This window comes from Bos grunniens, chromosome 20 (genome assembly GCF_055505025.1).
Source record: "Bos grunniens cultivar Pamir isolate PY7600 chromosome 20, Bosgru_T2T1.0, whole genome shotgun sequence".
Classification (NCBI taxonomy): domain Eukaryota; kingdom Metazoa; phylum Chordata; class Mammalia; order Artiodactyla; family Bovidae; genus Bos; species Bos grunniens.
Genome location: NC_141184.1, coordinates 58,241,646 through 58,265,317, shown reverse-complemented (window position 1 = coordinate 58,265,317; position 23,672 = coordinate 58,241,646). Strand labels below are relative to the sequence as shown.

At 40.3% G+C, this 23,672-nt stretch overlaps 1 protein-coding gene and 1 pseudogene across 9 annotated transcripts in view; one reads left to right on the top strand and one right to left on the bottom strand.

Moving 5' to 3' along the window:
* Nucleotides 1-9,662, bottom strand: part of ERBIN (erbb2 interacting protein) — a 129,730-nt gene extending 120,068 nt beyond the window's left edge. For all 9 annotated transcript variants that reach the window (XM_086361991.1, XM_086361992.1, XM_086361993.1 and 6 more), the window contains exon 1: nt 8,751-9,662. The gene's annotated coding sequence lies outside the window, so the exon portion shown is untranslated. The remainder of the gene's footprint in view (nt 1-8,750) is intronic.
* A 995-nt stretch (nt 9,663-10,657) lies between these two features.
* LOC147350458 (interleukin-2 receptor subunit beta pseudogene) overlaps nt 10,658-23,672 on the top strand; it is a 93,360-nt pseudogene continuing 80,345 nt past the window's right edge.

The window sequence follows — 23,672 nt, the reverse complement described above, 5'->3', positions numbered from 1 at the left end:
CCTGGAATTACTATGGAGTGAAATATTTTGCCCAAGTGTATTTTACAATGTGCTACATTTTAGAATTTTATCCCTTTATAAATACTTCAAAAATTAACTGAACTACAGGGCCTTGTAGCTAAAAATGTCTGTCTTATCAAATGCTTACCTCATCTCACTCACCAAAAAAAAAGTACAGAAATAAAACTAGTTCTCACTAGCAGAGAAAGGTTACAAATATGGAAAGGGAAAACACTAGAGTGAACTCTGCGGTGCTAGACTAGAATTGGCAGTATCATTGTGAAATCATTCTGTATTTACAGAAATATATATATGAATGTCTGTGCACATAAAAATATTCCCTAGTTCTATACACTAAGAAGGCCAGGAGCAGCAACACCCCAAGAGCAGCAAGTACAAGAAGTGCCCTGATTTTGGCTTCTAAGTACCACTTTCCACCAAAAATAACTGAAGCAGCAGGTTAGAAGGTAAGTCTGGAACAGCATATTGCGCTAGATACAAAAAAAGTGCTCAAAGAAGGAAGAAAGAAAATAAAAGTTAAGTCAAAAAGAAAATAAACCAGCTGGAAGGGGTTCTCACCAGCAAAATCAACAATTTGAGCATCACAATAAATGATAATGGATTATAAATCAGTGAATATAACAGATAATCATGAATAGACAGATGTAAATAAATAAATTAAAAATCTGATGAGGAACAAAATATTTACATAGTTTCAATACTAGTCCCAAATTATTTAATAATTACAAATGAGATATTTGGCATAACTAATACAATTATGTAAAGTTTAAAAATAAAATAAAATTAAAAAAAATAAAATCAAATACATTAAATTTAAAAAAAATAAAAATAAAAATAATTACAAATGAAGAAGGAGTACCTTGACATAGATGTCTAGCAGTTACAATCTTAGTTACATAACCAATTCCTATCAGTAATGGGACAACTGAAATTGCTTGCCACCTAATAAGATACAAGAATCCAAAATCACTTCCATGATAATCCTGCCATGAAACTCTAATCAAAATCTAATTAAATGTCAGAAAAAATGCAAATTAAGGTTTATTTTTTAAAAAGATCTATAATCTTTAAAGTATCAAATCCCCTGAAAGTAAAGATCAATTAAAATTGTTCCAGATTAAAGAAGACTAAAGAATATAACTAAATGTAACGTACGATTACATTATATGTATGTATGATTCTAAACTGGATACTTTTAATCTAAAAGACATTAGAGTGACTTGTCAAATTGAGATGTTAGTAATGGATTATTAACTTCCTAATTTTGATAGTTATGATGTTATTATGTAGGAGAATGCCCTTATTTGTAGGAAATAAGCATTAAAGTATTTAGAGGTGATGAGGCATCAGGTAGACAGGAACAAAAAAGTTATTTGCACTATGCTTCCAACTTTTCTGTGTATCTGTCATTGTTCCAAATTTTAAAATATGAAAAAAATTACCAAAAAAATCCCTGGATAGGAGGGTGGTTGGGGGAGAATGGAAACATGTACACATATGGCTGAGTCTCTTCCCTGTTCACCTAAACTACAACCACACTGCTTATCAGCTGTACTCCAACATAAAATAAAAAGTTTCAAGTATGGAGGAAAAAAAGAAAGAAAATGCTTTCCAAGAGTCTGCCAATTCCCAAAGCATGGACAGCAATAAACAAACTTATTTCTCACTGGCAAAAATATGTTGATTGCAATGGTTCCTATTTTGATTAATAAAGACGTGTTTAAAATTTTTTAAAAGCTTAAAAATGTCTATCAGTTCAGTCGCTCAGTTGTGTTCGACTCTTTGCAACCCCACGAATTGCAGCACGCCAGGCCTCCCTGTCCGTCACCAACTCCCGGAGTTCACTCAAACTCATGTCCATCGAGTCGGTGATGCCATCCAGCCATCTCATCCTCTGTCGTCCCCTTCTCTTCCTGCCCCCAATCCCTCCCAGCATCAGGGTCTTTTCCAATGAGTCAACTCTTCGCATGAGGTGGCCAAAGTACTGGAGTTTCAGCTTTAGAATCAGTCCTTCCAATGAATACCCAGGACTGATCACCTTTAGGATGGACTGGCTGGATCTCCTTGCAGTCCAAGGGACTCTCAAGAGTCTTCTCCAACACCACAGTTCAAAAGCATCAATTCTTCGGCACTCAGCTTTCTTCACAGTCCAACTCTCACGTCTATACATGACCACAGGAAAAACCATAGCCTTGACTAGATGGACCTTTGTTGGCAAAGTAAAAACCTAAGAGCGGTACATCTTCAGAAAAGAACAGAAAGGAATTTGCACAAAAGAAAAAGTGGATTGGGACATGGAGTTGGTGGGAGGGTAGGGTAGACAACAAGCACATTTGAAGAACCAGATACACAAAACAAGCATAAAGTGGGATCTCCAAAAAGGGTAAGTTTTTCTTAGCAAGAAGAATTGGGAGAAGTGTGTCCTGGGCAGTGAGCCAGGTAATAAAACCATAGTAGAACAGCTGCATGGCTAAGGCCTCCAGCCATGGAGCTCTCTCTATACTGTGGGTTTATGACACTTGGACAGTTTAACTGTGAAAATAGGGGAATATAATTTCCCAAGGGACAGGAAATACGTGTAAGAGGACAAGCTACCCTAAGGAGAAACCCATTAGCTAACCAGACCAAAGACAGAAGAACAGGGACTCACTTGGCCTGGGGAAATACTTAAATGACCAATACAGTATAGTCTGCACCGTAATATAAAACTTTGAAAAATCTAACATCTGAGGAAAGACCAAAAGCATGATATAAATTCCAAGCACAATAGGAACAAACTTCTTATTTTTTAATAGAGCAAAAACAAGATAATGTAAAAGTAATATATATCTTGACTGGGTTCAATCCCTGGGTCAGGAAGATCCCCTGGCAGAGGAAACGGCAACCCATTCTAGTACTCTTGCCTGTAAAATTCCAAGGACAGAGGAGCCTTGCAGGCTACAGTCCATGGGGTCACAAAGAGACCGACACAGATGAGTGCACGCGCACGCGCGCGCGCACACACACACACACACACACACACACAATATACGTAGCAGAGATTCAAATACATGTCGACCAAAAATAAACTAAAAAATAAAAATCAATTCCTATTTAAAAAAAAAAAAAGGCAAGAGTTCTTAGAAACTCTACTTTTCTTCCCCAAAAGTAATGTAATAATTAAAAAGAACTGAAGACCAAATTAATGAACTAAACAATCACGCCAGAGGAGTCTCCCAGAATGGGGGAATGGGGAAACATCAAATAACAAGAGCTCCACAGTCCCAACATCCACCTAAGTTCTCAAAGTGTGAGCAATGGGCCAGGGAAGTCCTGAGACAGTTTCAAGGAATTTTCAAGGTCTAAACTATTTCATCCTAATATTAAAACATCATTTACCCTTTCCCACTATACTGACACAATGGTAGGTAAAATCTCTAGTACCTTAGCACACAGGCAGTGAAATTAAGCTAGACTAGCAGCATTATATACTCACAGATTTCTTTTCAAACACTCAAGGATATCTTTAATGAAGCAATAAAAAAATAACTTTTTCGGCATGGATCAAATTTGGACCATCAGCAGTAAAAGCATGGAGTCCTAACCACTGGACTGCCACAGAATTTCCCCTCCAAAAAAAATAATAATTTTATTCTCAACTCTTCAATATATGTCTTCTTCATATTCTGTAGAGAATTGGCAATCTTGAGGAAAAGGACTTAGACTTACAAAGTAAACTAGCCTTTTTTTTTTTTCTTTTTAAATGGAACAACATTTTGACCTTAAAGAGAATGAGAAACTATGGTTATACAGATTTAAGAATTTGGCAGACATTTTCTCAAAAATAAACCAAGTAAGCCTGTAACTTCAAGGGGAAAACACTGACAGTATTTGTTACCAATGATTAGTATTTGAGCTTCCAAGTGAAAATTCAGAATTGTGGAAATCTTGTATCTGCCACCCTGAGCTTGACAGCTTCATATTAATGAGATCACTTGTGACATTAACAAGTTTTCTGATTTTATTACTGCAAAATGAAATGTGTCAACTTTTGGGGGAAAATGTACTAACTCAACGAACCAATATTTCCCAAACAACCAATACATGGTGTTACAAAATCGTAAACAGGTAAAAGATTCATTCTAAGTGCAAGCTACACCATGGACTTTCAGGAAACAAGAAATGGAAATTCATTAACATGATTTCAGATTCAACACTGCAGGTTGAACCAACTACCACTTGCCAAGTTTTGGCTAAAATATCTCTCCCTTTTCCAACCATATGTCTGTATGATACTGGATTTTCTTCATATACTTCAACCAAAACGGTATACTGCAAGATTGAATGCTGAAGCAGATATGAGAATCAAACTGTTTTCTATTCAACCAGACACAAGAGCCTTACAAATACATATAATAATGCCACTATTTGTTTTGGGAAACAGTTATATTTTTGTTAAAAGTGTTACACTAACACACAATGGTTTATTTAATTTGTTAAACTCTGTAATACAGGAAATAAAATAAATATAACCCATGTAAACTAAAGCTCTGTGCGGTTCTCAGCAAATTTTAAGAGTAAAGGAATCCTAAGAATAAAAAGTTTGAAAACAGCTGCTTTAGGGCTAATTACTATTACTTGTAATTTTACTATGCTATAATTGAATGAATCCTCCTAACGACAAATAAAATGTATACAGCACTCTAGGCAAGCTGAGATTATTTAAATTTATTTTTATACAATTTTTAAAGGTTACTTTCCATTTAGTTATTACAAAACATAGGCTATATTCCTTGCAATGTGAGACTACTCTGTTTTCTAAGTTAATCTTTTTTCCACTTTTCTATTCTCTCATTGTAGCATAGTCCCTAGCTTCATGATGTTGTCAATGTGCTTTCTCACCTCTTCTAGTACATGAAAGGCAAGAAACAGCTCAGTATAATCAAAAACAAATGCGCTGTGAATAAGGATGCCCCTAGGAATGAAGCCCCCAGATTTTATTACATCTATTTTGATTACTTAAATATCTTTGTTATTTTCAATTTTTTATACCACATTCTACAAGTAAATAATCTCCAGATAAGTAGAATCTTCTTTTATTAACTTAATTTTTAGATATTCTTTTTTTTTCTATACACTGTCAATTATAAAGCCTGGCATGGCCTTCATCCAATGGTACCTGGAAAAATTTGAAGTGAGAAGAATAAAGTAAGTGACAGAATTTCATGCTATTTCATAACAAGATAAAAGAAGGCAATTTCAAAAATGTAGACACTGACAAATATGACACCTAATCTGAGAAGAAGGAAAGGAATAGAGAAGGGAGATACAGTAGTATAAGCTTTAGTGCTCTAAGAGGCCAAAAGCATAATAAAGCAAGAAGGTAAAGGGGGTTAATAACGTAAGAATACCTAATAACATGATATTATCTTAACAGAGGTAATTTTAGGGATATTGAAGAGAAAAAAGAAATGAAGAAACAAAGTAAAATTAAAATATACTGAGGAGTATTAGGTTAAATATTGGCATGTAAATTGAGTGGGAATGAAAAGGGATGTTGAAAGTTCAGTGGAACTGACCAAATAAATGTCTTCTACTCATCTTTTAAACAATTTTTGAAGCGGTCAGCATAAACTGGTAAAGTTCAGAAATGGGAGACGAGCAAAGTATAATTAAAAAAACAGAAGCTGAACATGGAGTGAATAGGGGAAGTAAATGAAGCTAACTATAAAAATAGGAAGATAAAGGAATTACAGAAGAATGCTGAGTAAAGCTAGATTTCTCCTTTACAATTAGGAAACAAGACAGAAAAAATTAAAAGTTAAATCTGATGGGCGTACTACCATTCAAGTGATTACAGGCACAAAGCAATAAAAAATAATAGGGAGTAAAATTACAGAAAAAGTGGGAAGCAGAAATGTTGAGCTTATTTCCTTAGACAATTCGAAAGTAGGTATTACAGAGCATAATTCACACATAGATTTTTTCGTGGTAAATAGTGTGCATTCAAAAACTGAATAATTTCTTATGAAGAACTAAACACAGGTACAATATATGTTATCAGGAAAGGAAAAGAGAAAGGCTTCTTTAGGAATTTATAACATATGTGTTCCCCGCCCCCCAAAAAAACACGACATGATAGAGAAATGGATGAGCAAGGGTAAGAGTCAAAATAAAAATGCAGTCAACAAAGTCTGTTTAAAGACAATCTAGATAAGTAGCAATTACAAAAGGAAAAATTACTTTCCTACCCACCATTACTAAAATCTGCATTAGCCCAAATACTTAATAAACACTGCCATAATCTATTTCTAAACCAAAAACAACTTAAACTCTAAACTGTGTCATCTATAAGCAATTATTTAAAATAAATGGCCAAATATGCACCTAATGTTCTGAAATTTTCATGTCTGTCTTATAGTAAGGTGTTGTTTCTACCAAGAGCTCAATACCAATATCACTAAAATAGCTGAATTTTAGAGATTTACCAACAATACATATGAAATATCACTAATTATAGTTACCACTTTATTAAGAAAAAACATGCAATAAAAAATTTGCTTTCTATATCTGAACCTCTGTAAGCTTTTTAGACATGAAAAATTTGCAATAGCTTGTTCTCAAACAATAGGCAGACTTCATAATATAATATTTGAATCAATTAGTTGAAAGATTAAGTTTATCAACATGGAAAACTCTTGAGTGCCTTCAATAAACAGTGCCACTCAGTGTGCATTTTGTACAGACACCTTGGAAGTACTCTAGACTTGCCAATTTAATCCAAGAAAACTCTTAGATTATTAAGAATATCCAAATTTTGAAGCCATTTTAAAATATTTTAATTATCATTTTTTTAATCTTTTTAAACCACTGTCACATTTTAAACAAGATTTTGAAAAATATAGTTTGATAATATATTAAAACCTAAAATTCCTTTAAGTTAATTCAATACCAAACTCAGTCTGCATTTAAACATACTATTGGTCCCCCAAGGGAAAAAGAAAAATCAAGAACTATATCTAAAAACAGGGATTTAAGTAGGTATTTTCCAGGGCTATAACTCTTTCTATAAGTAAAATTTACTAATGCAGAGAAACATTTTTGCAAAGTGATAGCTCTCTATAAAAGACTTGCTCTATTATGGCTTTGTTGCTCTGAAGCCAAGTATAAACCATATAAGGAGACTGAAGTTCAATGCCATTTATTTTGTTCCCCTCTTTCAGATGCCCAAGAATAACCTCTTTCGTTGCCTAATGATATGTTCCAAAATCATAAAGTAGATCAGTTAACTACTTTAAATTTCCTGATAAAGTTACTTTGACTTAACAGGAATTACCTGATGGTTCACAAATCTTAGCAACAATTTAAAAAAATTTTAAAGGCGTTCTAGAGATTAAGCTTTAGGGAAAAATTCAAAACAGAGGTGAAAGATTCCCATTTTGAAATGTATTTGTGAAATAATTTGATCCAGTCCTTTATGACCTAACTTTTCTCTCCTTTGAACTAAAGAAAGCCAACTATTCTTTCCTGAGGTAGCATGGGCAATTAAACATCCGTTTATATTTAAGATATGCCTACCAACCAAATACCATACTTATTTAATATTTATTCAAAAGCATAGTATCATCTTTCACCTCCCTTTACCACAAAAGTACAAACGGAAAAAAACCAACCTTAAAAAGACACATTAAAACACCACTGAAGAAACCGTTTTGTGTTTGCTGCGACCAAAACTGGTTTGATCTATAAAGACTACCGATTGGTTCAGAAGTGTTTGTATTTATGACTGACTGGTGGAATGTCTCCCATGCTTCAATAACCCCTGCCCCACCGTAGATACTCATCAGCTCTTAGGCGGCCAAAACCTTCGGGCCAACACAAAAATGTAAATACTGTACTATTCCAAAAGCACAGATGTTTATCACAATCACTGTGATGCCCATGAAAATTGTTGTAAGCGTTTTACTTTCCTTCCTCTGTGTCCTCTTCTGAATTGCACCTAAGTCCCAACAAACCAAACTATTTCACAGGTGTTTACGTGTGTTTTTAATTGGTAACACTCTTTATCGACAATACTTCCTCCCTCCTTTTTCTTTCTACTCGCAGTTAACAAGAAAAATCTAGCCGACCGTTGTTTTCAATTGATTAACCAAACAAATATGATCAAGTTCTAAATGTCTGAAAGGAACAAGTTATTGAAGAAATCTACTTATTACCCACCTAGAAAAACGACTAAGAATGGCAAAGGTTTCTGTTTCATAAAACTCAATGAAATATATCCATAAAGACTGCTACTAAAAACAAATCTATATAGATACAATTAAACGCGAAGGCCAACTAATCGGTAACAGTATAAACAAATGTGGCAGCCATCTCAGCAGCAGCAAATCGCTCCCCGCAGGGACCTAACTTTCTTCCAAAACAAAAGTTGCCAGGTTCACAAACTTAATGAATCAGAAATATACACAGTGTATATGTTCCAGGAATCTAAGACTTCTGGACCTTGTGCCAAACAAAGGCACTCTTCCTTCGGATTGCTTAAAACTTTTCGTCCCACCTCATTCTTACAACCTCTTCTAAAATAACCAAAGAGGGAGTAACATCTTACTACTCAGCACCTAAAACACTTTCCCGTTCGACATGAGAAAAGAATTTAGGGGAACTTGAGAAAAAAACGAAAAACACTAAAGTTTCCTCTCTTTTCTGGCCCGGGAGCTTTGTGGCTCGTAGACACTTCTCGTGAAATTTACCTTTCGGTCGGGCAGTGTCTCAAGGCAGCTTTTTCAAGGCTTCGCCTGACATGATTTCCTTCCCTTCATTAGTCACTTCGGATCCAGCCCAATTTCTCTCTCCGGTGAGAGCGGATGTGGAGTGGCCTCCCGCAGTAGGAAGAGTAGGTGGCTTTGGTGGGGGCTGGGACGCGCGGGCTGGTTTCCCGGTCTCGAGTTTTGCAGGAGTTTCCCAGCCCCAACTAGGATCCCCGCCGAAAAAAAAACTTTTCACTCGTGACACCGCCCGGAATTACCGTGCGAAACTCACTTCCTGCCTTGGCGAACAGCAGGATCCAGCTCGGTCCAGGGGAACCCGGAAAACCAGCTCCACGCGCGCCGGGGAGGGCGAGGGGAGGGGGCGTCCGCCCCGAGCCTGGGACTCCGGGCGACCCGCGCGCCCCAATACCCGACGGCGGCCGAACCCGGCCGGCGGGGGCGAAGACGTCGCCGCGGCGCTGGGAGAGCCGCGGTCGCGCTAGGCCGCCACCTCCTCCTCGCCGCCGCCCCCGGAGCCGGGCGGCGGGGTTATTGTCTCGATAGAGCCTGCCGCGCCCTTCGCCTGCGCCGCCGCCGCCGCGGCCGCCCCGAGCCGGAGCCGAGGGGCCGGGCTGGCTCGATGGCGGCCCCCTCCCCGGGCCGTCCGTCGGGCTGTCCGTCCTTCCGTCCGTCCCTCCCCGCCTTCCCTCCTCGCCCTCAAGCCCTCTTCTCCTCCTCCTCCCGTTTTCCCGCCGCCGTCCCCTCGCGCCCCTCCTCGTTCTTCTTCCCAGGCGGCGGTGGCTCCCCCGGGAAGCGCAAAGGCTGAGGGCAGGCGGCTGCTTCGTCTCCTCAGGAGCTCGCGGGGCCGCGGCAGGGGCCGAGGCTGCGTCCCGCGCCGCCGCGCCACATTCACTCGAGCGAGAGACTGCGAGGGGCGGGGAGGGGAGGGAGGGAGCGGAGAGAAAGGAGGAGGAAGGGGGCTGGGGCGCCGGGGAGTCACTGCCTCACAGGCCGCGGCGGCAACAGCGCCACCGCCCCGGCGGCGAGGGGGGAAGAGCAGCGCGCGGCGGCGGCTCCGCGGCGGGGGCGGGGCGGCCTCCCGCGGGCTTCGCCCCAACCGCCAACAGCCAGGCTGGAGGCCGGCGCGAGCCAGTCACCGCGCGCGGGGGCGGTGCGGGCCGACGTCGGCGGCGGGGGGCGGCGGGCCGGGGACCGGGGGGCGGGGCTGGTGGCGGCCGGGGGTTCGCTGGTGAGGCCCGCTGCAGCCCAGGCCCCAGAGGCCTGCCTGCCGCTCCCCGGCTCCTCAGGGTGGGGGACTCCGACGAAGTGGAGCCCGGCTTGCCCGGTGCCTAGCTTGGGAGACCGAGAGTCTCCAGGCCTCCGCCACCCCGGCCGATTGAGTTTCTTTGTACGACAGTGATCGGTTCAAGTCCAACCCCGATTTCAAGGCTGCAGGTATCTCTTTCAACTGCAGCACTCCAACTTCCTCTAATGGCACGCTCGGTTTGCAGGAAACCACAGCGGCAGCTCGGAGAAGCTTCCCACGCCGGCCCTTGCTCCGAGCTTGCTCGCTCAGCAACGCAGCTCCTCCGAGTCTCAGCCTCACACGGGTGGGGAGACAAAGCTAGCCCTGGGAGGGGGAAAATGGCTCTCGAAATTGCCTCAAGATAATGCCTTTGTTAGAGGAAATATTGGATACACTCCGATACGCGACGTAGACTTCCAACCCTGGAGGTTTCGGTGGTGCAGTCGTTGAATTTCGCTGGCCCTAGTGATTCAGCCTGGCAGCGTTTGCGTTTATTGCGGAGAGAGCTGCTTAGGCATTCTATCAACACATATGGCATAAAACGCCTCAACCATAACATTGCACAGTTTTTGCAGTTACTGCCTTACATATGTTAACAGACAAGATGGCCTTGTTTTACCCCGAGAAGGAACGCAATAGATACGAAACAAACCATTCCCCGCCCCCAGTCTCTGCTGTACTTAACAGCGTACAAGGATGGTAATTAGTCTAACTCTGTGTCCCTGAAGTCATTGCTTCAGTTCTTCCTTCTGTGTTCCAGAGATAATTATTTATAACCAAGTTTGAATAAAGAGCTGTGTGCCCTACAGATGATTTTGGCTTGGATCCAAAGGAAGGAGTTGATGAAGTCCATCAAAGAATTATTTACCAAAGTGAGGTGTACTCTAGTGACAAACACTTGAAATAACCTGGGAGACGTTCAAGACATTCTATGAGGGTGGGGAGCTATTAACTACTTCAGGACTGCAAGAATTAACAGACCTAGGGCTTTAGCCTAAGAGCAGAAGTAGAAGGTTCACAGATAGTGCCAAAGTGTTCGGGCTTATTCAGTGCTGAACTGAAGGTAAAAGCATTAAACTGGAAGTTAGGAAGAGAAACGGCAGCCGGGTATACTAGTAATACCAAGCTAGTTATCCATTTTGGCCATTGTATAAAAGTAAGCGTATTATATAAGCTAATTTTAATCATCACAGGAAAAATCTCCTACCCCACTTTCAAAAACTGCTTTGAGTTTGCCCAGACTGTGGTAGAGCTCTCTCTCCTAAAGCAAGCCAGGATGGAGAGTCTCCCAGATCAGAGCGAGACCGGATGGCTTCTGGGATTCGAGTGTTGCATCTGGTCTGAGGTTGGTTCAAGACTCCTTTGAATGTGGCCTCATAGATTCAGGTAGACCTAACTTCCCCTTCCTGGTCCCAATCCTCAACCTAAATAAATAGGACCAGACCAGTCTGTGGGCTAGAACCTGCCCTGTCCCCCTAGCCTCTTTTTTTTTTTTAACCTTAGACTCCTACTGGTTCCAATAGGTTCCAATCTGGACCTATCTGGGTGATTACTATGAGGCTTAGAAAAGTACCTATAACCCAAAACCCCTCCTCCAATTCACCTGAAGTTTTGCCACTAGAGTTTAATCCCTTTGAGTGGTTTATTTCTCTAGCACAAAGACATAATCCGGGGGAAAGGTAATATTTTAAGCCTTATTAGTCATTTATACCAATTCATCAGATTGTTTCCCCAAAGCAGCTTTTGATGGAAGGGAATATAGAGATAGCATATGCTGATGCTGAGTAGACAGGAGAGGGAAATGTGGTTTCATTCTTTGGGGCCATCCACAGAGAGTAGAGTGGTAGAGACAATAAAGTGCCCCCCTCCCAAATGATTGTTAAATAAGTCCTACTTACTCATACTGCTAGAATGAGCCCCAAAACACCGGCCTTAACAGAATGGAAGCCAGGACGCACTTATCGATGTCACCCATTTGGGGCAGTTCCCTAGCAGTCCAGTAATTAGCATTTGGCACTTGCACTGCAGGGATCTGAGTTCCATCCCTGGTGGGGGAACTAAGATCCCACAAACCATGTGGTACAGACAAATTAAAAAAAAACACACAAAAAACCTATTTTGACATATTTAATAGCCCCTTTGCAAAGTTTCTTCAGCAGAAATTCACACAGAAAGGTGAAAAGACAGTCTTATGATCAGGGTATTCAATAATCAAAAATAATGATTCATCTTTATTATTCATCAATGACTGCTTAGTTCTAACTCATATAAGCAGCACATACAGATGGAGCTAAATCTTCCATTTGTTCTTTTTATACAAGGCATTTCTGTTCTGTGCTATACAGATTAGTTTGTTTTGAAAATCCTACTATAGTTGACCTAAGATGGACTTAACATTTCAATTTATGCTTAAAAGGAGAACTTAAACCCCACTTTAAATAAGAGTGCCTGTGACTCGGTAATAATTAACTGAACTCCAGGACCGCCTTAGAGAGTAAACTAATAAATATTTGTTGATAGTATAGCTCAATCTTCCCCATTGTGATTCTCTAAATAATTCTCTGTGAAAGCAGGAATTCCTTCTTAGAGATTCCTCTTCCCAATGGCTGGGCTCAGGAAAGGTCTATTAGAGATAAGCCACCTATCTGAAGGACAGCTGTAAGACCTTAAATCTTCCAGGGAATGCACATAGCCTGCATGTGGTGGCGGGGTAGGGGTTTGGGGGAGATGCAGAGAGCCTACCCACTGTTTTAAAAAGAATTCCCCTGTCATTTCCCCCATGCCTGGCCAGCAGCTGTGCAAAAGCACTGTGGGCACAAAGTTAGCAGAAGGTGAGGAAAAGTTTAGGGTGCTCGTTCTTCTTTTCTCCTGTTCTCAACAACTGTAAATAATTGGTTACCTAAAAACCAAAGTTTTTATCATAGCAGTTTCGGGAAAAATTAATTTTTGAGCTAGAATGGTGTTATACTTGGGGAAAAAAATGTCTAGAAGCTTTAGATGAAGTAGATCAAAATGCATTATAACATGTATTTTTAGTAGGAACTGACTTTCCTAGTTTCACTTCCATCTTAGTGCCTAGATAGAGGGGGCAAGAGGTTAAGGTGGCAAGTGTGTGAGAAAGGACTTTGGGCTCAAAAGAGGAAGTACACACAGGAAGCAAAATTAAGGATTTTATAATATACAGGGAATGGAATCATCCCTCCAATAGCATATTTCTTTCTTTCACACCTATTTTCAATAATATTTTATGAATCACAGGGAAGTCTGCCTCAACTTATGAAAAGGTTTTGAAGTATTCCCCCCAATATGTGCTTGATAATTTTTTTCTATCTTATACATTTGGTAGCCTATTTTTTCAGACATCTAAATTTTCAGATGTCTTATGAAATTTTTAAAACTATGGAGAAAATAAATGGTGCATGGTGATTATTCTTGTGACCTCTGAAACAAGACTGCTTGAATTAAGAATGGCTACTGTATAACCTTGGCCAAGTTACTGAATGTCTATAAACATAAGCTTGAGCTCCCTCATCTCTAGAATGGGGACTATAATACTAACTGTCTCATAGACTATTGGAAGGACTATGTAAGACAGTGCTCATAAATTGCTAGGCAGACTCAAATGTGTTAGGTGTTATTAGTAGTGCAATAAAAATGCACTGATAATATTTACCATGCTGCCCCCACTTCTAAGATGACCATACAGTGTATCATCCAACACAGAACACTTTTGAGAGTGAAAACAGACAATAATAATTACACGGGGACAAGAAATGTAAAACCAGGACTGTTCTGGGCCAACTGAGGCAAATAGTCACCTTAATAATTTCCAACTTTATTACCATATTCTGATATACTTCCCCTCTCAGGTCTTCCCTGATATGAATCACAATCTGTTTTAATTATATCACAATATGCACACTTCTTTCTAAATGCTAACAGTGTAAGTGTTAACGGTGTCAACAAAAGAAAAGATTAAATACTGCTGCTTATTGTCCTTCCATGCAGGCTTTCACTTAGTATTTCCTTTGGGTAATGAAATTGCTGTTCTCCTGCTCCTTTAAGGCCACTTATAACTTTACATTTTTTTCTATGCATGTGTGCATGCTGTTGCTTCAGTCGTGTCTGACTCTTTGCAACCCCATGGACTGTAGCCTGCCAGGCTCCTCTGTACATCCTCCAGGCAAGAATACTGGAGTGGGTTGCCATTTCCTACTCCAGGGGATCTTTCCCACCCAGGAATCAAAGCTGTGTCTCCTGCTACTCCTACATTGCAGGCAGATTCTTTACCGCTGAGCCACTGGGGAAGCCCTTTTTTTCTATAGTACTTAAAAAAAAACTGTTTAACATCAAATATGCCAAAAAAAAAAAAAATAGCCAGTACATGGGTATTAAGCATAACTTGAGATGTAGGATAAGGCTAAATGCCCTGCTCTGAAATGCCAACTGTGTTTCATAAAACCTTGTTTTCATTTGTTTTTCAGTTAAGCAGCAAATTATTCCTATATCAAAGTAAAATATCATCTCTCTTTGTTGATGATGGCCATACAATCAGAATACTGAATAAATCTCACCTAAATCTAGCTTAATCAGTATTTGGAAAATAATGTATCTCAATTGAATTTTCTATAATAATTCTGAATATACTTTAACATACTTTCTTCCTTTGGAAAGAAATTTATTTTCTGGGAATTGACTGCAACTATCCTTCAAAAATGCTGATCTGGATAGCATAGTTTAAAATGTTTCTTCTCTGTTTTCCTTGTCCAATCTCTGTTTTTATGCCATTAAATTTATGTCAACCGTCAGATCATAGAGCATTCTAGTGCTCTTAGTTTCTAATTACTTTTAATTTTCTTGTTCTTCCATTTTTTCCTTTAAAACAGATGCTATATTTCTCTTCCTTCTATCTTGGGGAACCTCCCTTTGAGGGTTTTTGTTTTCCTATATAAAACTTTATATAGTACATTTTTCATATTTCCTGCTATACCACATACCAAACTACTAATAAAAATGTCATTTCTTTTTAAAAGGTTTGCACTTTTTTATGAAGAAGTAAATATATTGAGAAGAAATAGCCTTCAAATATTTTATAATTTTCAATGTAATTTTTCTTTTTCATTCTTGACATTTTCTTTCATTTACCTGATTTCTAGCCACCCTTAGTCATAGACAACTGATATTTCTATTTTGTCTTCCTTAATAATGAAACCTAGACTATAGATTCTTTCTTGTCAATATTGTCATCTTTCAGAAAAGTTCTGGCAGAGGCATTAGCATTTACTAGCTGGTGACCTTGGAAAAATCATTTAATCATGTGCAATAGTTCATGATCTATCAAATGGAAAATAAAGCTCTGTCTTATCTACCTCATAGGGTTAGTGTGGGCACCAAATGAGATGATGGACTTGAAAGCGTACTATATAAACAAAAGCTGTTTTTTTCTCTTACATCTATAGTGCTACATTTCATCGTTATCATCAAATAAAATATCATAAGCCATATTCAGTGTCCATTGACTTAGTAGCTCTATGATATGCATATTTTAGATTACATATTAAATGCAGTGTCTATTCTCTATAAAAAGTTCACCTGCAATGCAGGAGACACAGGAGATGCAAGTTCAATCCTTCGGTCAAGAAGATCCTCTGGAGAAGGAAACAGCAACCCACTCCAGTGTTCTTGCCTGAAAAATCCCGTGGACAGAGGAGCCTGGCAGGCTACAGTACAAAGGGTCACAAAAAGTCAGACATGACTGAGCGACTAAACACACATTCTCTTTAAAAGTCTATATCATGTAAGAGCAGGTAGATATAAACTCATCAAATTTTATATAAAAATTTAAGACATTAATTCGGATGCCAAAAATTCAGTTTTAATAGTTTAAACACTGGCTAGATTTTACACTATGAAAATGTCGCTAGGCAAATTAGAAGTGATAGTTTCAGGGAGAATGTTTGGCCTACTTAAAGAAAATAAGCTTTTGAAACTTTAGAATCTAAGAACTTTCAGTAGTGTTTGAATATGCAGGAAGTAGACCTTAGAACTGCACTCATCTCACACACTAGTAAAGTAATGCTCAAAATTCTCCAAGCCAGGCTTCAGCAATACGTGAACCATGAACTTCCAGTTGTTCAAGCTGATTTTAGAAAAGGCAGAGCAACCAGAGACCAAATTGCCAACATCCGCTGGATCATCAAAAAAGCAAGAGAGTTCCAGAAAAACATCTATTTCTGCTTTATTGACTATGCCAAAGCCTTTGACTGTGTGGATCACAATAAACTGTGGAAATCTGAAAGAGACAGGAATACCAGACCACCTGACCTGCCTCTTAAGAAATCTGTATGCAGGTCAGGAAGCAACAGTTAGAACTGGACATGAACAACAGACTGGTTCCAAATAGGAAAAGGAGCACATCAAGGCTGTATATTGTCACCCTGCTTATTTAACTTCTATGCAGAGTACATCATGAGAAATGCTGGGCTGGAAGAAGCACAAGCTGGAATCAAGATTGCTGGGAGAAATATCAGTAACCTCAGATATGCAGATGACACCACCCTTATGGCAGAAAGTGAAGAGGAACTAAAAAGCCTCTTGATGAAGGTGAAAGAGGAGAGTGAAAAAGTTGACTTAAAACTCAACATTCAGGAAATGAAGATCATGGCATCTGGTCCCATCACTTCATGGGAAATAGACGGGGAAACAGTGGAAACAGTGTCAGACTTTATTTTTTTGGACTCCGAAATCACTGCAGATGGTGACTGCAGCCATGAAATTAAAAGACACTTACTCCTTGGAAGAAAAGTTATGACCAACCTAGATAGCATATTCAAAAGCAGAGACATTACTTTGCCAACAAAGGTCCATCTAGTCAAGGCTATGGTTTTTCCAGTGGTCATGTATGGATGTGAGAGGTGGACTGTGAAGAAAGCTGAGCGCCGAAGAATTGATGCTTTTGAACTGTGGTATTGGAGAAGACTCTTGCGAGTCCTTTGGACTGCAAGGAGATCCAACCAGTCCATTCTGAAGGAGATCAGCCCCAGGTGTACTTTGGAAGGAACGATGCTAAAGCTGAAACTCCAGTACTTTGGCCACCTCATGCGAAGAGTTGACTCATTGGAAAAGTCTCTGATGCTGGGAGGGATTGGGGGCAGGAGGAGAAGGGGACGACAGAGGATGAAATGGCTGGATGGCATCACTGACTCGATGGATGTGAGTCTGAGTGAACTCCGGGAGTTGGTGATGGACAGGGAGGCCTGGTGTGCTATGATTCATGGGGTCGCAAAGAGTCGGACACGACTGAGCGACTGAACTGAACTGAACTGAGATCTTAGAAGGCAATGGCACCCCACTCCAGTACTCTTGCCTGGAAAATCCCATGGACAGAGGAGCCTGGTAGGCTGCAGTCCATGGGGTCACTGAGGGTCGGACACACTTCACTTTCACTTTTCACTTTCATGCATTGGAGAAGGAAATGGCAACCCACTCCAGTGTTCTTGCCTGGAGAATCCCAGGGACGGGGGAGCCTGGTGGGCTGCCGTCTATGGGGTCTCGCAGAGTCGGTCACGACTGAAGTGACTTAGCAGCAGCAGCAGCAGCAGCAGCAGAACCATAATTAGAGCCCAGTTCTCTTCCTGCCAATATGTGTTGAGTGTGTATCACTTTGGCAGCACATAGAAACTGCAACATGAAAAGACACTGTAAACAAAGTTAAAAGACAAATGGCAGTTTGAGAGAAAATATATACATAAGAAAGAATAACTAATATCCATAATATGTAAAGAGTTCTTACAATTCTAGAAGAAGGTAACAATCCAATATAGAAGCATTTACAAAATATATAAACCCACCAATACACATACACACAAAATACAAAAAGGAATAAACTTTTGAAACATGTAAGGGCCCTGAAAAGCAGGTGAAGAGAAACTCCAATTAAAAACCAGCATAACTGAAACCCTAGCTAGGTCTTGCTGTTGTTACTGTAGTTGGGGTGATAGCTCATTTTCAGTGAGCTAAAGGAACTCCAGTTTGATGCATCAAAGGGTGCTCCTGTGACCTTGACCTTGAACCAGTCTGCTGCTGCTGCTGCTAAGTCGCTTCAGTGGTGTCCGACTCTGTGTGACCCCGTAGATGGCAGCCCACCAGGCTCCCCCGTCCCTGGGATTCTCCAGGCAAGAACAGTGGAGTGGGTTGCCATTTCCTTCTCCAATGCATGAAAGTGAAAAGTGAAAGGGAAGTTGCTCAGTCGTGTCTGACTCTTAGCGACCCCATGGACTGCAGCACACCAGGCTCCTCTGTCCATGGGGTTTTCCAGGCAAGAGTACTGGAGTGGGGTGCCATTGCCTTCTAATGACAAGTAAATGGGCATTAAACTCAGTGAAACATGGTCCCAGAAGCTAGACACAATATTTCTGGCATCCCTGTCCATGAACGTGTGCAGAGAAGCCCAGCATCACCACACCAAAAGGGTCAGGCCTCGGGTCACACTCGCAAGCCCCTCTTGCAGCATATTCCCCTAGGCCAGACCACCAGACTTCTGGATATGTATCTGCCACAGTTTGCCAAATTTCAAAGATTATATACTTTAGAAGCCATGGATTTTAAGATTTTAGTTTCTGTAAATACGGGCTGAACATGGTGAAAGTGAAGTCGCTCAGTCGTGTCCGACTCTTTGCGACCCCATGGACTGCAGCACACCAGGCTCCTCTGTCCAAGGGATTCTCCAGGCAAGAATACTGGAGTGGATTGCCATTTCCTTCTCCAAGGGATCTTCCTGACCCAGGGATTGAACTCAGGTCTCCCACATTGCAGGCAGATGCTTTAACCTCTGAGCCACCAGGGAACATGGTGAGATGGTAGCAAATTGTCCTAGCAAATTGAAAGTGCTGTTTGGGCAAGTGGTAATAAATTAGAAGCTTGGGATTAACAGGCTTCCCAGGTGGCTCAAGTGGTAAAGAATCTGTCTGCAATGCAGGAGACGCAGGAGACGTGAGTTTGTTCACTGGGTCAGGAAGATCCCCTGGAGGAGGAAATGGCAACCCATTCCAGTATTCTTGCCTGAAATATCCCATGGACAGAGGAGCCTGGTGGACTGCAGTCCATAGGGTTGCAAAGAGCTGGACATGACTGAGCACACACACATACACACACAAACACACGGGATTAACATATACACACTGCTATGTATAAAACAGATAATCAACAAGGACCTCATGCAGAGCACAAGGAACTATACTCAGTATCTTGTAATAAGCTATAATGGAAAAGAATTTGAAAAGGGAAAAAGAATATATGTGCATATCCATATCCAAATTACTTTGCTGTTCATCTGAAACTAACACAATATTGTAAGTCAACTATACTTCAATTAAAAAAAAAAAAATTCAAATGCTGTTTGTGTAGTGAGTTTAAGGCCCTGAAAGAAATTAATCCCCAGTTCCCCAAGGTCCCTGGAATACGGTTCTGTTGGGGCTGGAGAACCCTGTGAAGGATCAAGTGCAAAAATAGCACAGGAGAGAGGAAAGGAACAAAAGGAAGCCTCTCTTCTGCTCTGTAAGGGGGACTCTCAACCATTCACACTTCTTGAACTTGCTTCCTGCCAACAATTATAAAGACAAGTAATAGAGACAAAATATGGAATCAGGTAGGAGTAATTGAGAAAAAAGTAGGCTTAAAATAATTTCTTAAAAAAGACTGATGCAGGGGCTTCCCTGGTGGCTCAGTGGTAAAGAATCTGTCTGCCAATGCAGGAGATTTGGGTTCCATCCCTGGTCCCGGAAGATCCCACATGCTGCTGAGCAACTAAGCCCGTGCACCAACTCCTGAGCCTGTGTTCTAGAGCCCGGGAGCTGTAACCACTGAGTGCACGTTTGACAACAAGAGAAACCCCTGCAATGAGAAGCCTGCACATTGCAACTAGATGTAGCCCCCGCTCGCCACAACTAAAGAAAAGCTTAAGGTAATGAAGACCCAGCACAGCCATAAATAAATAGATAATTAAAAAAAAAGACAAATGCACACCTAAAACTAGGAATACTAGGAATAAGTAAAATATTTTTAAAAGATTGAAATGTTTGTATGAAACACAACAGATTAAGGGAGAAGAAAAATGAGAGTTAAAAACCACTAGAAAGAACAAGTAGAGAAAAAAAATTTTGTTTAAACTCTCCTAAAAGCCAGAAAATCAGATTCATTTCAATATATTATATATGGGGGGGGTGTAGTTAAAAAAAGATCACACGGATAGTAAGAGGAGTGTGGATAAACTAAAATAGAGTCTAGGGAATCCCTGGCGGTCCAGGATTCTGAGCTTCCACTGCAGGGGGCAGGGCTTCAATCCCTGGTGGTGGAAATAAGATCCCACAAGCAATCCACTGGTGTGGCCAAAAGAATTAAAAAAAAAAAAAAACTATAATATATCCCTTTATCCATCTATTAATCAACAGTTGTGAATTGGTTAAAAAAGAACAAAAACTTATAGAGACCATTCCGTTTCTGAGTGAGTCTGATATTCCCAGGAAATGGGGTCCTACCGCACCAGGAGCGCCCCGGGTAGAAAAGTCCTGGAACCAAGGGATACTCTGAAACTGCCTTGGGACACCTGGAGGCTTATGGCTCCCGAGTGTCCTTCTCAGCTACTTGTGGAAGCAAGTACAGTGTCATCCGTGGTTCCACATCTGTGGGTAGGGAGAACTGACTCTCCTGTGCCATTTTATATAAGGGACTTGAGCATCCGCAGATTTGAGTATCTGCAGGCAGCCTGGAACCAGTCACCAACCACCCCCGCCTCCCGCTCCTGGCAGACACCGAGGGGTGACTATTACTGACTCCTACAGCTGGTCCAGGCAGCACAGCCTGGCCTCCGAAACCTTCTCCCAAGCTCTCCACTCCCTCCTCTTCTTGAATACACCCTTATCAGAATAATAAATTATGTATCTAGTTAGTAGATAACCTTATGCAAGATAACATAGGAAGTTGTAGAGCTGGAATATGAACCCTGCAATCTGAGACTAAAGTGTTAAGTGCCAACTATTCAGTTCTATGCAGTACTGTAAGTACTTTTAATACCTGTACCAATAGATTTTCCACATCATATAAAAGCCAACATTTTCACTTTTAGTCATGGGGGATTTTTTTTCTCTTGTAATTCACAACCTTCTGTAAAATAAAAACAAAAGCAGCTTTAATTTCATCTCGAAATACTTCCTGTTTCTTTGTCTTCCTCTTCCCCTGCTCCTTTAAAACAAAAGTTGGTCTCTTGCTTTTCTTCTCTTCTTTCTCTTATAAAGGCAATGTGTACGTATTGCTGAAAAGCATACAAAATAAGTGGAAAATATCCTATCAAGTACAGACTACTAAAAATAAGAACCTGATAATGGTGTTATTCAACTGCCTGGGTATAACTCTAGAGGCTACTGCTGCTGCTGCTGCTAAGTCGCTTCAGTCATGTCCGACTGTGTGCAACCCCATAGACGGCAGCCCAACAGGCTCCCCCGTCCCTGGGATTCCCCAGGCAAGAATACTGGAGTGGGTTGCCGTTTCCTTCTCCAATGCATGAAAATGAAAAGTGAAAGTGAAGTGGCCCAGTTGTGTCCGACCCTTAGCGACCCCATGGACTGCAGCCTACCAGACTCCTCCATCCATGGGATTTGCCAAGTGGGTTGTCATTGCCTTCTCCACTCTAGAGGCTAGGTGATTTCAAAGACTTTTCTCCAGAACATAATGCTCATTATTTTGTAGCATCAATAAATGAGTGTGCTAGACCCGTAACTAGAGTTGTCACACATTCTTTATTTGTGAGACTGAGTTAAAAATGAGCCATTCCAATTTGATACTACGGTAATTTACCTTGATGTGTTTATCAGACTGTGTTTTCTCTTGACCTCATCTATAATTATTCCATCTCATATTACCAAAAACATTTGCATTGGAATCTTACTGATAATCATTCTTTACATATGTCTAATGGAATAAAACAAAGAGTAAGCATGGCTTCAATATTGATATGCTAAGTGGTGTCCAGCATCTTGGTGTTCTCTTTTTCGGCAGTGTATATATGACTCATTGATGCTTCTGATTCAGTAGTAGAGAAGATAGTTTAAAAATCATTATCAATGTAAATTTTCATCTACAGACTCTACCTTTTACTTTCTCACATCACTTCATTTAAAGTCTTTTGTGTTGAAAAGTTCATAATAGTCCTAAAAGAAGGTATTATGTGTTTCATCTATTGTTCCAAAAGAAGCAAAAAACTAGACTATTAACCCGCTGTGTAATCCCTGCACAGTCTACAAGGCTTTTCAGTGGGAAGCCAGGCTCTGCCAAGAGTAGGGAGGATTGCAGTTTAAACATTACAGGGTCAAGTTCAACATTTGTTCCATTCACAGAACTCCCACTGACATCAATGAGCGTTTTGTGCAGAGTAGAATTTCTGCCTCAGTTAAATGATTTCTGTAGTGCTTTCTATTTTGCCAGAACATATCCTACAAAGAATGTAATAAAGAAAATATATGTAGCACTCCTCCTTTTTTTTTTAGGTCTACCCTTTATTTCAATAAAATGTCATCTACAAAAATGCATTTTTCTCATAGAACATGATTTAAAAGGTAAATAAGACATTTTGGAGAGAATGAGAGACTTTTAGATCATTTTAAACTCATCTGCTTGCAATATATATATATATGTATATATATGTACATGGGCTTCCCTGGTGGCTCAGTGATAAAGAATCTGCTTGCAACGTAGGAGCCGCAGGAGACTTGGGTTCGATCCCTAAAGCAGGAAGATAGCGCGGAGGAGGGCATGGCAACTCACTCCAGTATTCTGACCTGGAGAATCCCATGGATAGAGGAGCCTGGTGGGCTACAGTTCATAGGGTCACAAACAGTTGGACACAACTGAAGTGACTTAGCATGCATGCTGCTGCTGCTGCTAAGTTGCTTCAGTCGTGTCCGACTCTGTGCGACCCCAGAGACAGCAGCCCACCAGGCTCCTCTGTCCATGGAATTCTCCAGGCAAGAACACTGGAGTGGGTTGCCATTTCCTCCTCCAATGCATGAAAGTGAAAAGTCAAAGTGAAGTCGCTCAGTCGTGTCTGACACATATAGGTATATACATATATATATAGAGAGAGAGTTTTGCGTGCAATATAAAAATCACAACTGAATTCAGTCAGAAGGCTTTGACCCTCTGAAATTTTATGCCGTATGATACATCATTGATTGGAAGCATGGAGTTCTTAAACTTATCAGACCAAGATATGTGGAACTAAATATCAATTACACAAACATTTCTAGGTAAATAAAATTGTCTAAATAGGAAAAGTGAAGGCATTGAATTTTATATAATGGTTGAAAGGCTAGGCAGTCTATATCAATGAAGAGTATGAACACACAATGTAATTGTTAAGTAAAACAGTAATGTCAATGAAAATTAACAAAGTATTTTAATAAATGTATAGTCATAACTTACAATTAGCCCATTTCTTATGTGACTTATAATTTTAAAGGAACTTTAAGGGGAAAGAAAATATTAGAATATTAAATTTTAAGGGAAAGAGAATATTAGATTTTCTTTCCTTGCATAGCTATAAAAATTATCTGTATTGCTTCTATCAG